The sequence below is a fragment of the Acinonyx jubatus genome, chromosome D2 (assembly GCF_027475565.1).
Source record: "Acinonyx jubatus isolate Ajub_Pintada_27869175 chromosome D2, VMU_Ajub_asm_v1.0, whole genome shotgun sequence".
Classification (NCBI taxonomy): Eukaryota; Metazoa; Chordata; class Mammalia; order Carnivora; family Felidae; genus Acinonyx; species Acinonyx jubatus.
In genome coordinates this window covers 60724460-60740777 of record NC_069393.1, presented here as the reverse complement: position 1 = coordinate 60740777, position 16318 = coordinate 60724460, and the positions used below count along the sequence as shown (strand labels likewise).

The 16318-nt window shown below is 37.7% G+C and overlaps 1 long non-coding RNA gene across 1 annotated transcript; it reads left to right on the top strand.

Annotated features, from left to right (window-relative positions):
* The first annotated feature begins 8834 nt into the window (after nt 1-8834).
* On the top strand, nt 8835-16108 carry LOC113600116 (uncharacterized). Its single transcript, XR_003421069.2, has 3 exons — nt 8835-9174; nt 9804-10053; nt 14727-16108. It is a non-coding gene; the product is annotated as an uncharacterized LOC113600116 (long non-coding RNA).
* Nucleotides 16109-16318: the final 210 nt, after the last annotated feature.

The following is a 16318-nucleotide window of genomic DNA, read 5'->3' as shown; positions in this document are numbered from 1 at the left end:
GCCAGATTTTCAAAGAACTTCAGGATAAGTGCTCAGGAAAACCTGTATTTCAGAAATGCGCATTTGTTGACCTACATCTCTGACTTCCATGTACTGTTAGAACTGAACGATCTTCCCAGGGTTAAGTTTGGTATTTTACTTACTCTCGTGACATCCCCAAATAGAAACATACCTTCCATTTTCAACTTTGTGTAGAGGGTCTAGAATATAGCCCCTCATAGTTTTCATTATACCTTTACATAAGGCCTAGCAAACACTTCCGTGTCTTTAGGAGCCCGAAATCTATTGGCTCCTAAGGGGTTTGTTGTTTGTGACACAGGACATTGTATGTTACTTGAAACTTTTCAGGCTGGGAAAAATACAGCCCTAGAGAGCCAGAAGGCAAGGACTCCTGCCTGACTCTACGGTAGAGAATAATTTGAACAATAGAATTCAATGATAATAGTAATTAATACTAACCTAAGGCACTATGTTTCTCTGTGTGTTTTTAAATTTCTCCAATACCCAAGGCTACTGTTAGCTACTTTGTTATTCATCAGGGAGTGGTAAAATGCTCCTTCCAGTTCTTGTCTGTGATTATTGTCAGTGGGATGATGACATAGGCCTCAAAATCTTTATGAGGGTTTTTTATTCATTTTTTAATAGCAAGAAGAAAATAGTCTCCCTTTCTCCACATAAACACACGCACACACACACATACAGACACACGTTTAAGCCACAATTTAAAATTTCATTTTCTGGATTTATTTTTTAAATTCTTGGCTGTAGCATTATTTTAAAAATCTTAACAGGGTGAGCTAAATTCCATTCCACTGACTTTTGTGTATTAACACAATTTTTTATATCATGCAGATATAGCTAGTGTCCATAGATATTTTTTTAACAATGAAAATATACATTTTTAAAACCAGGATTAAAATCCATTTGGGTGAGGTATTGTGTAAAATCCACATTATTAAATTGATTTATATTGTGCATTAGGTCAGGTTAAACAAAATTTAATATACATTTGTAACACTCAGATAAAGTCTACTAAATTCTCTTAACTAGCTTTCAGTATTCTGACATTTGTATATAAGTAGAAAATCTTCAAAAACTCTCCTGTATGTTTCTCTTGCCATGAATTTGATTCTCATAGATTTATCCATGGTAAAGATGTGTTTTAGTGCTCTGTTATCTTACAAATTTCCCTTTGTGTAACTGACAAACTATTTCTATTTCTTTTCTCTATTACTGAAAGATCTCATATGGAATTCTATAATGTGTAATTGATGGACTTTTAAAAAAAATTTTTTTAACGTTCATTTATTTTGAGAGAGAGACAGAGTGTGATCAGGGGAGGGGCAGAGAGAGAGGGAGACAGAATCTGAAGCAGGTTCCAGGCTCTGAGCTGTCAGCACAGAGCCCAACGTGGGGCTCAAACTCACGAACCACGAGATCATGACCTGAGCCGAAGTTGCATGCTTAACCAACTGAGCCACCCAGGTGCCCCAAACCAATTTTTTTTTCACCCTCAAGATGAAAGAGCCCTTGACTTAGCTAGCTATTAGGCATGCCCGAGAGGTTGCCTTACTGAGTAGGATGGCTACTTAGAGCAGGAAAATATGGGGAGGGTCAATACCATTAGTGTGATAAAAACTTGTCCACTGCAAGACTAGAAAACTCATCTGGTAACTAATATTGAGGGTAGGATACTGAACAAGAACCTTACAGAGCTCCTTTCACCTGAAGTTCCTGTCTTATTTTATTAGATCTGGCATTTTGTCAAGTTCGTTAGAGACTAGAGAAGCAAGAGTGTCTGTGATTCACTGTTGTTACTGGGGTGTGTTCTCTTGGAGAAGAATAGAGTGATTCAGGTTAGATTAATAATGGTGAGGAAGGGGGTAGATAGTGTGTGGGTGGGAGGGTCGTGGCAGAGGAGTTAAGACTGTGGAAAGGTAGTGGTAATAAAAGTATAGCTAAAAGCCACATTTTTTCTCAGATCCTTTATTAACTCAAATGTTACTGCTGCATTCATTTCGAGGAAAAAAGGCATTAGATGTCAGCAAATCCTTAAGCAACAGAACATGTCTTATAATCATCCTTAACTACCTGAAGTTTGAGAGATAACAACTCCCAAGATAATTTCACAGTATTGAAGTCTGTTTGAAGTGCTGGCAAAGAAGTCAATGCATTTTGCTATCCTTGCTTCTCATTACTGTTTCAGTCTTTTTATATTAAAAGCTTTTATATTAAAAGCTTTCTTCTTGATGATATTTTTTAGATGGAGAAGCAAGACTGTCTAATTGTACCAGGAAAATAAGGAGTTAAGAGATCATTCTACCATGTTCTAGGATGCTATTGATTTTTTTTTTTCATCTGCTCTTCTAACCCCTTGGCAAACTTTGATGATAGATATAGTAGTAGAGAAAATCTGTGAGTCAGCCTACAACCAGGAATGTTCTGGTCCAATTCATGATCTGAAAGCTAGTTTGAAACTTCATCCCTTTCCCACCTTCCCAAAGGCTACATAAAATGCCTTAGATTTTCATCATGGGCCTTATGAGCAGTACCAAACTCATTGAATGCAGAGCACCTGACACAGAGGTCTAAATCCCCAGGGAGGATCCACTGGAAAGACATTATCAAAGATGGGGGAGGTGGCTTGAGCAAAGGCAACTCTTCCTTGATTCTCTCTCTTCCACCTCCAAGACATCCTCATGCCCATGTCCCCCATGCCATACCTAACTTGTCAGTGACATCAGCATTACCCAGATCTCCACTCTGTCACACCTCTGTGGCCACCAAAAAATAATGCGTGAAACTTGATGATGATGCTGGTGACCCTCACCTGGCAAATGGTACCACCATTTTTTAATAGTGAAAATACGTGTTTCCCATGAATAGGATCTTGGAAAAGAAGCAACAAATATAGCTACATTAATCCTGACCTGATCCTCCAAGACTCCACCCATCTATTTAAACTTTATTAACCCAAAATTAAGACAATAGTTTTCCTTCAACAATGAGCACCTTTAACTCAAACTCTTGCCAAACCTCCCACCTCCCCAAGTTTTCCCCTTATGTGCCACTCTAGTTACTACTATCACAGATTTCAAGTACCTACATCATCTCAGTTATTTTTCCCTTTTCAATGTAAGTGACTGGCTCTGAGTCAAATTATCCTTTTCTTAGAGCCATTTACAAACTTTTCCTTTATCTTTTTTTTTTTTTAATCAAGAGAATGTTACTCAACTGTTTTCCAGTAGTCCATAGTACATGGAAATGATGGCTTAGTTTGCACTGTTTACTCTCTTCCTTACACTGTGTTATAACTTGTGAATCTATGCCTTTCTGTGAGTGCTGGATATTGAAAACTCAACCTCTATGTTACCAAAGGTCTACCATGAGTAGAATTCATACCAAATATACACAGATAACACTGACCAGCAGACACGGTCTTCTTAGACATTTGAAAGCCTGTCGTTTGGCAGATAGCATATCATGATACCAAAGAACACAGGTTTGGGTTTTGGAAAGCAGGCAACTAATCACGTCCACATTTGTTAAGCAAATTCCTATGAGACTATGAATTATAAGCTGCCCATAGGATTTTTAAAAAACAAAAAAGCATTACTATACGTTGCCATTTTCTGAAATGCTTTCCTAGCGTAACTCTGGGCTGTTGAAATAGGGCATTTTAAACCTGCACGTACAAGTTTAAGATTTTTGTAAAACTGCCAAATCTTTCATATAACAATAATTAACATAAAGCTTGTGCAATTAAGCTGCCCCAAAAGGAATGAGTTTGAATCTTTGGCAAGATGTTCCTCTTTTTTAAAAGGCAGCTTTACCAGTACATATTATCTTCACTCAGAGCTGTTTCCCTTAGTTTTGTAGGTATGTGAAGCTGACTTTGTTTCATGCCAATAAGTGTCTATAGGGATAACAGTTTATTTTCGGTCACTATTTTTTGCAATGAATCCTAACCAAACCAATTTTATCCACCAATATAATCTGCTATGAATATTTTCATTTTTATAGTTTGAAAGAATCAGACTTGCTGATCCCCTTAACCTAAAGAGAATTCTTCTGTGCTGAGAATGTGATTAAGCTCCCAAAAGAAACTCTACAAAGAGCATTCATTTCAGAAAAAGAAATCCACAGATATCAAACAGTAGATGTGGTAGGCCAGTACCTGAAGTGACTTGATTTTAGGGAGTGAAAATAGCATATTATTACAGATTTGAAAGACTACATCTTAAGATTATGGGAACTAATGGGAGTACAAGTCTTCCTCTACTTATAATGGAGTTATATTCTGATAAACTCATGGTAAAGTGAAAATATCGTTAAGTTGAAAATGCATTGAATACACCTAACCTACTGAACATGCTAGCAGCCTAGCCTATCTTAAATGTGCCAAAACACTTACATTAGCTTACAGTTGGGCAAGATCATCTATTTCATAAGTATTGGATATCTCATCTAATGTATTGAATACTGTACTGAATGAAAGGGAAAAACAGAATGGTTGTATGGGTACAGAATGGTCTTAAGTGTGTGGGGGGTTTCCCTTCGTGATCACATGGCTGACCGGGAGCTATGGCTGCCTGCTGCTGCTTAGCATCAGGAGAGAGTAGAGATCACACTTCAAAATTCAAAGTACAGTTTCTATTGAATGCATATTACTTTTGCACCATTGTAAAGTTGAGAAATCTTAAGTTGAACCATCCTAAGTCTGTACTTACAAAGCTAAAACTGAACATTTGCATACTAATTACAGCTCTGAAGGCAAACCTTATAAACCCATCAATAACTGCTCAAGCTAAGATTATAGGAAGCTTTCCCCAGTCACTATGTTCATAACTGAACTCGTGCTCAAGAGTTCAAAATTCAGTGCCAGGAATTCTGTAGGAGAAGAAAGAATGAGAGGGGAAAGGAGGAAAGGAGACATCTTTACTATATGTTTCTTGCTTTTAAGGAGAACAAAACCTGTGTTTTAAAACACTATTTTTTATAACGTTACTGATTACTAGGCTTATGTATGCCATACTACAAGTTATTTTGCAGATATAACCTGGGTTTTGAGGTCCACATAGCTCAAACACCACGAAAACTGGGCACACTAGTGAGGCTATATTCTGAGAAAATCATGATTTCTTCCTTAATGAGAAATGCGTACCTCACGTTCTTTAAGACGTTCTTTAAGACCTTTGATACAATTGAATAAAAAGGATTATAGAAGTTCAAGACTCCATGATTAATGAAGATGTAAACATGCGTTATAGATATACCTACACTTTCTTATGATGGGTGCAATATCGTAATAACAGGTTAGACCTCAGTATATCTTATAAATTAGATAAGCTGCATTTTATAGAAGGTAAAATTTTAACTGAATAAGGCTGTAAAGCCACAGACCTAACTTCATTTGTCTTTAGCATGCCAAACCTTCTCTTTGTTGAATTTTGTTGTTGTGTGCAGTGAATTGGGGATGAGATGGGCTGTGGTCACAAATTGGGAAGGTGAGGTTTCTTCAACATGGCATAATCATGGGTTGTCAGTTCAAATTGGAGAAAATGGGAAAGTCATTTGGGATTTTTGTGTGAATACAAGTTTCGGTAAGTACAATGATACACATTGACATTTACAACGGTTTTTCTCAGATTCATTCATCCTGCTGGAAATATGACGCAGCAGGAGATTCCATACAAATGGAATCAGAGCAGCAGAGTTCTTTACGGACCTTGCTACTAACAACATACTATGTGACTTTGGCAGATTCAGTGAAATCTTATGGTTTCAGTTTTCTCATCTATGAATTGTAGAGAGAAGAGTGATCTTTTCTAGCTCTGAGTTTTTCTAATTACAGTTTGGGCACATTTTGGTTCGCCTGAGATTACCAGTTTCCACCATTACTTAGTTCATAGACAGTTAAAGTTACATATAAAATTCCCTGTAGAAACAACCATTAATATGGCGCTATGGAAGATGTTCTAGGCGCTAAAGATAGAAAAGTAAACACATTTTTTTTAGGAGTTAACAAAGAAAATTGGACATATCAGTATTTATCACATAGATTCAATCAGTATGAGCCCTGGGAAAATTTGTTACATGGAGGATTTTTTTTCTTCAATGACCTTTCCTTCCTCTCAGCAGCCTTCCCATATCATTAAAATCCCAGTCTCCCAAGCCCTGCACTTCAGGCTAGCTGCCACTACCTGCCATTTGCCACCACAGGACACACTCCTGGTTACTCTGCTTTTACTGTCATCTTCTAGAATTCATGCCCTTACTTTTATTGACGTTTGATGCTTACCAGAGGTGCTCAATAAATATGTTTTGAGTGGATAAATTTAATGATAAATGATTAATCAGTAGCTCAAAAGGTGAAAATCCCAAACAAAGTAAAAAAAGAGAGTTGTAGTGTGGCAATCTAATAGAGTAAGGGATGGGGATGGGAGAATATTAACAGCAGGCAGAATTGTCACTGTGCCCTTTAAATTACTGATGGAGGCTGGTTACCAGAAAGACCAAGCCATGATTAGAAGCTTGGAATTCTCAGGCACCTCCCTCTCCCCCAACGACTTCTCTTGAGGGGAGAGGGGCTAAAAGCTGAGTTAATAATTGATCATGTCTATGTGAGGAAGCCTCCATAAAATCCCAACAGTATTGGGTTCGAAGAGCTTCCAGGTTGGTGAACACATCCACGTACCAGGAGGGTGACATATCCCAGTTCTACAGGGACAGAAGCTCCTGTGCTCAGGACCCTCCCAGACCTCACCCAATGCATCTCTTAGTCTGGCTGTTCATCTGCATCCCTTATCATGTCCTTTAATAAACTGGTAAATACAAGTAAGTGTTTCCCTGAGTTCTGAGAGCTGCTGTAGCAAATAATTGAATCCAAGGGGTAGGAGGTCACAGGAACCTCTACTTTGTAGCCAAGTTGGACAGAGGTTTGGGTAACCTGGGAACCTACAACTTATGACTGGCATCTGTAGTAGGAAACAGTCTCATGAAATTGAGCCTTTCACTTGTGAGATCTGATGCTATTTCCAGGCAGATAGTGTCAGAATTGAGTTAAATTGTAGGACCCAGCTGGTGTCACAGAGAATTGCTTAGTGTGGGAAACAAAACCTTGCATTTGGTGATCACAGGTGTCAGAAGTGTTGCAAGCACAGTAAAGGAGACGCACAGGAGGCAAGATTGCATTTTTTTAAACATCCATATTATCTAGCAATTCCACTTCTTGGTATATACCCCAAAGAATTGAAAGCAGAGACTCAAACAGATATTTATATACCAGCATATTTATATACCAACATTACTCACTACAACCAAAAGGTGGAAACAACCCAAACATCTATCAGCAGATGAATGGATAAGCAAAATGTGGTTTCTGCATACAAATGGAATACTATCCAACCTTAAAATACAATGCTAGAGAAATAAGCCAGGCAAAATCGGTCACAACTTCCCAGCTTCATCCTCAACCACTTTGCAGCACACACCCTGCACACAGGCCTTCTCTAATCATGTACTTTCAGTTGCCAAAACAGACCAGACTCCTCATCATCTTGCTTGGTCTTTCTGCCTGGAAGACACAGGCACAACATGTGCATATGCATCCGTACAAATACACTTTGAGCAGCCTAACTCCTCCTCCCACCTCAAGACTAGGATCAAGGGTCAAAATCCCCAGCCTCTCTCACTTCCTTCCCAGTGGCCCATGTTCTTTTATTCCCCTCCCCATCCTCACCTTCTAGCTGGTTAATTGCCCTTCCTTTTTCACAGCACCCTGTAGCTGTGAAATAATACATATTTTTACCATGAGTTATTTGAGGGCAGGAACTGCATCTTTGATCTCTGTATCCCCGGCACCTGCATAAGACTGAGCAGATTTTTGGGGTTCAATTGGGAAATAAAGTGCTAAGGGCACAGGGAAAGTGCTAAGGGAATTCTGAGAAGGTTGAGTCAAGGAAGGCTTCATAGGGGGAAAAATGGTATTCCAGCTATATTTCCTCTTCTTTACAAAAATCCTTAAAGAATCTTCCTTCTTGCTTTTCAGTCAACATTTTTTTTTACAACTAATTCTGTAAAATACATTCTATAAGTGTATAAACCTGATTACAGTGTACAGATAACACCTTGAGTAATAGAGTGATAGATTTATGATTGAGAAATTTTTTTCTGTTTTGTTGTTTTTTGACGGGGGGAGGAGGAGAGGGAGAGAGTGAGAAAGAATCTTAAGCAGGCTCCACGCCCAGTACAGAGCCTGATTCCGGGCTCTATCTCAGGACCATAAGATCATGACTGGAGCCAAAATCAAGAGTTGGATGCTTAACCAACTAAGGCATCCTAGCGCCCCCAACTGAGTAGTTTTTAAACACCTTATTGACAGACTTACAAAAATGGGTTATTATTTTCCACTCGTTGCTGTATATTGGGTTATAAAAAATGAATCACAGTGTAGCAGTTAAAAGAATAGACAGTGGGGGCGCTGAGTGGCTTATTCAGTTAAGCATCCAATTTTGGTTCAGGTCACATCACCCAGTTTGTGAGTTACAGCCCTGCTTTGGGTGCCCTCAAGCCCCACTTCCGGTGAGTGCGAGCCCCCTGTGAGGTAAGCCCCACTTCTCTCTCTCTTTCTCTCTCTACCCCTCACTCACTTGTGCCCTCTCTTTCTCACACACACACACAAAAAAAAAGAGGAAGAGGAAAAGGAGGAAGAAGAAGAGGAAGAGGAAGAAGAGGAAGGAGAGGGAGAGGAAAGAGGAGGAAGGAGGAGGTAGGAAGAGGAGGAGGAAGAGGAGGAGAAGAGGAGACATTGGAGTCAGATATACCTGGATTTAAATCTCAACTCTGCCCTTATAAACTGATAGCAATGATAATCTCACCAAAAGTGTTTCTTTATATATCGAATGGGGTAATAATATCTACTCTATTAAATATGATGATACAGGTAAAGTTTAATATGGAACTTGCCAGATAGTAACTCTCTACATAATGGTGGTGAAGGTGGTGGCGCTGGTGGTGATTACCTTAAAGCTGAGGATGGAGAAAAGTGGCAGGGAGGTACAAGATTGCTGCTTGATCATAAAACTTTTCTCATCTCTCATTTAAACAAGTTTTCTCAGATTGTTCTCCAGTAAAACAGTGGTGTCCTATGAACTGGTTCAAGGTGTTTTACAGGTAAGATCAAAATTAGGGTGATCTTTTCTAAATTTGCAGAAAAAAATAAACTAAGAAATAGGACGTTTCCAATTATAATTTTTTTCTGTATACACTTCTTAAAACTTTTGTGTCTGCTAATGGATAACAGATAACAAATGAATAGGTAGCAAATGAATATTAAGAAGAAACATCAGTAAACTGATTTAAGTTTATTCAACATTCACCAAATACTTGTTTTATAAAAGGTTTTTTTTGTGTTTTTTTGCGGGGGGTGGGGGAAGACTTTGGTCGTTTGTTAGTATTATAGCTCTTAGTTCGTATGACAAAGTGAAATATGGCTTTATTTCATTCTGTTCCACAAAGAACACCATGTCATCCACATGCTTGACCACTTACAGAAGCACATGGTCTGCTATTACCAGCATCCCATTGTCTGAAGCGTTAGTGTCCTGGGTTTTAAGGCACCCTTAAGACTTTACTGAAATATCCTTGGAGAACCTCACTGTTCATCTCTTAACCCTGTCTTATATTAGAGGAACACTGCCTTACAAATACAGAATTTTTAAAAAGCTGAAATCTTGGTTGCTGCATATTTCTGTTACTTGTGGCACATGCTATGAATGGATCAGTACTTCTGTATCTCCTAGAGTCACTCTATACGAAGATGCCCTAAAGAGTGAGTAAGAAGAAATGGGAAACAGAGGAAACATGTCCTGCTTTATCCCATGCTGTATGCTAGTCATCCCCAAGAAGAGAGAACCATGCTGTTCAAAGCTAATGATTGAACAAGGTAGCTGCTCAAACTTTGGGAAACATGAATGACTACATCTTGACTCATCTTCCTGTCAGAAATCCTGAGGCTCAGAGTAACATCGATTGTTTGTTTTTGATAAGTAGGTAAGTCTAGCACATTTCTGCGTGTTGACTGGCATGACTAGTCTGAGGACTTGAGGAACCCAATCTGCTATGTAGTTTTGGGCAGTCCTCATCATATGGTGTGTCTCAGTGTTACTTTATGTTTACTCTGTTAAGTCTTCCATGTTAATTCAGAGGCATGGAAGAAAAGAGTTTGGAAATTTCATTATCTAGACCTAAGTAGAATGGTGTAAAGAACATGGCAAGAACTCTGAGACCCAAGTCTATGCTTTTCTGGATACTTCAAACTGCTGAAGGCCTGGATGAACACTTATGTTTGAGTCAATTTCACTTTTGCAAGTAATGCTTCACATTTAAGGACGATCACCATAAAAATTTTCATTATTTATATTTTTATTAATTGCTTATCTCAAGTGCTGACTTTATTGCTGTGAAGTGAATCTAAAATCCCTAATAAAAATTGGGAATAGTGATCTCTCTTCCTAAGGCTTCTGTATTCAGACCACAGTTGGATATATAGGAAAAGTTTAATGGTTGGCCTTTAGCCAACTAAATTTCTCAGTAATTTTAGAACCCTCTTGGAAGAATTTCCTGGAAAACTCTTATTGTAGGTATCTGAGCCATGATATTGCTAAATATGCCACAAACATAGCCTTCAGTCCACAAAATAACAATATACTCTATCAACTTTGAGTTTAAGGAATTAGAATCTTACTATTTTTTTATTCCTATACAAAGAAATCAAATGAGGAAGGGTATAAGAAGAACAACCAAAATGGGTTTACTACAGGAGTACAGTGCTGTTTTAGCACTTGATAATCAACACAGTTCACCATATTGGCCCTCCCAAAAAATTATATGTCCATCTAAATAGAGGGTTGGAGTGCCTGGGTGGCTCAGTTGGTTAAGCTTCCAACTCTTGATTTTGGCTCAGGCCATGATCTCACAGTTGTGGGATCAAGCCCTGTGCACTGGGTGTGGAGCCTGTTTAAGACCTGTCTCTACCTTTCTTTCTGCCCCTCCCCTGCTCACGCACGCTGTCTCTCTCTCTCTCTCTCTCTCTCTCTCTCTCTCTCTCTCTCTCTCTCTCACACACACACACACACACACACACACAAAGTAGATGGTTAATAAAAAGCATTTGATAAAGTTCAACATTAATTCAGGCTAAATAAAAGCAAATGTTTAACAACTTATTTAATAAAGTATTTAATTTAAAAACTATGATAAATATAATGGTGAAAGGTTGAAAACTTTTCCTTTAAAATTGAGAATAGCAAGGATGCTCACTCTTATCACTTATATTCATTGTACTGAATGATAATGTAATTCTTATTACAAAGTATAAGGCAAAAAAAAATAGGACTGGAAAGGAGAAAACAAAACTCACTATTTGCAGATGATATGATTAACTACACAGGAAACCCAAAAGAATCTACAAATAAATTATTCTAAATAATATGAGAATATAGTGAGATGAAATACTACACTTAAAGTCAAAGTAGTAAAAAAATCTATTAAACTTCTAATAGAAAATGAAATTAAAAAAAAACTTTTTCTAATAGCATCAAAAACATTAATACGTATGAAAGACATAAAACCTCTACACAAAGGGGCGCCTGGGTGGCTCAGTCAGTTAACTGTCTGACTTCAGCTCAGGTCATGATCGCACAGTTCATGGGGTTAAGCCCCACGTCAGGCTCTGTGCTGACAGCTCAGAGCCTGGACCCTGCTTTGTATTCTGTGTCTCCCTCTCGCTCTGCTCCTCCCCCACTCATGCTCTGTCTCTCTCTCAAAAGTAAATAAACATTAAAAAAAAAAACCTCTACACAAAAACTATGAAATGTATAGAGTATAAAATTAAGGGACATATAAACTCTGCTTATAAAACATATAAGCATATAAACTGTAAACGTTAAAACATCAACTGTATGTTTATAAAGCACATAACCTATAAAATACATACAACTATACCACATTATTGTAAGAAATCATAGACCTAAATAAATGGAGGCATAGACAAGGCTCCTGAATTGGAAGACTACATTTTAAAGATGTTGATTTCCCTCAAATTGGTATATGGATTTTGTGCAATTTCAGTTTTTAAAAATTCTAGTTTGTATGAACATTTAAAAATGTTTGTATATATGTGTGTGTTTGGCAGGCTGATTCTGAAATTTAAATGAAAATGTAAAGACCCAAGAACAGCCAAGAAGCATTGAAAAAAGAAAAAGAAGAATGACTTGTTCTCCTAGATATCTTGATTTATAGGCAATGTCGAATTGGAGCAAGGAGAGATGAATAACAGGGAAATAGAGTCCAAAAAATATGGATGTAGAAGAGACTTGATCTATGATAAAGACAGCACTAAAGAGAAATGGTAGAAAGAATGATCTTTTTAAGTAAAGAGTACTAGGTCAACTGGATAGCCATGTGGGAAAAAACTAAATTTGACCCCTAACTCATACCATTCACAAAAATCAGTTCTAAATGTTAAAGGTTCAAAAATAACAATTTAGGAGACTTACAAGAGAGGATATCTTTATGACCTTGGGAAATAGAAAGGTTTCTTAGATAAGAGATAAAACACACTGATCATTAAGGAAAAAATTAAGTGTTCAGTTTATAAAAAAAAATTTAAGACTGAAACAGATGCCACAGATTGGGAGAAGTTATTTCCAAAATATATAACTGATAATATCAAGGAAATTAATAAGAAAAAGACAAACAATCCCCATTTAGAAACACCTACCTGGGTGGCTCAGTCAGTTAAGCATCTGACTTGATTTCAGCTCAAAGCTGTGGGATCAAACCCCCATGTCTGACTCTGTCCTGAGTGTGCAACCTGCTTAAGATTCTCTCCCTCTCTCTCTTCCTCTGTCTCTCCCCCAACTTGTGCACACATGTGCATACGTGCACGCATGATGTGAACACGTGTGCTCCCTCTCTCCCCAAAAAATAAATAAAATAATTAAATAAAAACGGCCATGAAACTTGAACAGGCTCTTCACCAAAGGGTATATCCAAATGGCCAATAAATACACAAAAAGGTAGGAAACCTCATTAGTAATCAGGGAAATTAAAAATAAAGCCACAATAAGATACTACTGTAGACCCACCAAAATAGCAAAACTGAAAAAGCCTGACAATAGCAAGTGTTTGTGTGGATCTAGAACAACTGAAGCTCTTACACACTGCTAGTGGGAGTGTAAACTCCTGGGGAATATCTGGAATTAGGTACTAAAGTTAAAAGTGAACATACCCTGTCACCCAGTAAACATGTTCCTAGGTATAGATCCAGCAGGAATTTTGTGCACATGTTCATCAAAAGCATGTATAAGAATATCTGTAGCAGCATTTTTCAGGATAGTCAAAGTCTGAAGCATTTTAAATGTCAGTATATAAATAACATGTAATATATTCATACAACAGAAAGCTGCACAGCAGTAAAAACGAATTACACATGACAATGTGGATGGATATCATAAACATAGTGTTGAGCAAAAGAAGTTATACACAAAAGATACATATCAAATAATTCCATTTTAATTTCAAAAATAGACAAAATTAGTTTGTGGTACTACAAGTTCCTGAAAAGTGGACTTGCTGAGGGCTGGCAATGGATGTTCTATTTGTTGCCCTAGATGGTGTATATTCACTTTGTGATTGTTCATTAAGCTTCTATATTTATAATTTGTGTACCTTTCTGTATGTGTGTTATTTTTTTTTTAATTTTTTTTAACGTTTATTTATTTTTGAGACAGAGACAGAGCATGAACGGGGGAGGGGCAGAGAGAGAGGGAGACACAGAATCGGAAGCAGGCTCCAGGCTCTGAGCCATCAGCCCAGAGCCCGACGCGGGGCTCGAACTCACGGACCGTGAGATCGTGACCTGAGCTGAAGTCGGAGGCTTAACCGACTGAGCCACCCAGGCGCCCCGCGTGTTATTTTTTTAAAGCCATGAAAACAAAAGACAAGCAGCCCATGAATCAATTGCTTTCCCTTCATGTTCCAAGATTTACTTTACTTCTTTCTTGAATTCAGAAGTTTTAAGGTAGCAACAGGCATTTCTACATAGAAGCTACATTATACATACTTATTGAATTAAAAAATTATTTACTAATACTTTATTTTTTAGAACACTTTTCGGTTTACAGAAAGTGCGGATTTCCCATACATGTCCTCACCTTCTCTCCTGACCAACCACAGTTTTTCTATTATTAGCATCTTACATCATTAGTGTGATATCTTTGTTATAATTGTGAGCCAATATTGATACATTAACTAAAGTCCATACTTTACATTAGGGCTCATTCTTTGTGATGTGCATTATATGGGTTTGGATGAATATGTAAAGACATGTATCCACCAATACAGTAGAATTTAGTTTACATTGGTATTTAGTTTAATTAGCTTGATACAGTTTCTATAATGATTATTCTTTCCCATTGCTGATTGATTTTTGTCTTCTTTATAACTATAGCTATTTCCCACGGAGGATGTAAGTTTCTTTTTATGTCATTAGCCATGGGTTTAAGTTAAGTAACATCAAGTTAAGGATTTATGGCCAAGTACTGGGCAAAAGAAGTTGCTTCCTAGGCCTGAAATTTCAGAGATAGCCTACCTTGCATTTGTCTTTGGCAGTTAGAAGATATGTCAATATTCCAGTGAAATATTCTATTATAATGTTTCAGGGAGGACTTGCCTTGGGCCAACCACCTTCAGCCCCCACACTGAAGATCTCTGAGTCACGCTGTGAATCATCACAAGACTCAAGACAGGATGTGCAAGTTCTTACTCCTGGCACAGTCATCTCAAAAGGCTCGGTATACCTCAATATGTGAATATCGACCATATTCAGCCTGAAGACGGTCTGGACAGCAGATTTTTCCTCCACTCCTCCCCCCATTCCTCAGGGAAGCACCTCAGAAATGACTAACATCATGACAGGAAAGGTAGATAACTGTTCTCACCTGCCTTAGTTTGCAAAGAAGCACGTAGTAGTGGTTTCTTATAAGTACTCAGGACTAACGGAGAAAATCTAATGACTGTACTTTGGTCATAGAGTGAACTTTGTTGGATGTGTAATCATGAGCACTGGATTAGAGATAAACCCACATTTTAGTCGTTGAAAAGAACAACATACTGGGAGCATTGGTTATATATTAGAATAAGAGAAAGCAGATATATTTGGATATGTTAAAAAAGACCAACATGTCATATTAACACAATTCATAAATAGAACTAATGAAATCCAAAGTCAAGAATAACATCAGAGGCAGCTCAAAGTTGTCATGAGGCAAGATGAGCTTACCAACATTTAAACCAGGTTATATAAAAAATAAAACCATTGTTTTTTTTCCTCCCTTTTTTATTGTTTCAAGTTTTTATTTAAATTACAGCATACAACATAATATGTTGGTTAACATACAGCATAATATTAGTTTCAGGAGTAGGATGTAGTGATTCATCACTACATACAATATCCAGTGCTCATCACAAGTGCCCTCCTTAATACCCATCACCCATTAGACCCAACTGCCCCCACCTTCCCTCCAGCAACCCTCAGTTTGTTCGCTATAGTTAAGAGTCTCTTTTATGGTTTGCTTCTCCCCACCAACCATGTTCATCTGTTTTGTTTCTTAAATTCCACATATGAGCGAAATCATATAGTTTTTGTCTTTCTCCTACTGACTTCACTTAGCATAATACCCTCTAGGTTCATCCACATTGTTGCAAATGGCAAGATTTCATTCTTTTTCATGGCTAAGTTATATTCCTGTGTGTGTGTGTGTGTGTGTGTGTGTGTGTATACACAAATACCCATTGTTAAACATTTTAACACCTATTTGTATGCTACAAACATGATGATGATTGCTTATTCAATAAAACAGTGCCTTTAACAGCTATATACAACAAAGCAGTGTTACCTGAGTTTGAGTTACTGTGAAGCAAGAAGTGAGCTCTTCATTCATTAGTTCAGATTTTCTCCTATATCACACTCTTGTGCATGGAGGTCACAGGAGCTCTCAAAGTATCCTAAATTATTTTTTCTTCCTCTATCCCCCATCTTTGTTGTTGTTTAGAGATTACCATCCACCAGATCTAAATATTATTTTAAAATAGCAAATATATGGACTTGTCCTTTAATGAAAACATTCCTACCCGGTGATACATCATGATCTTTGAGTTCAGGTGTGGCTGAGAAGGTCTCTGAGATGCAAACAGGCTTCCCCATTCTGATGTCTAGTCTGTCCTCTGACGAATGCTGTTAGCTGACTTCTGA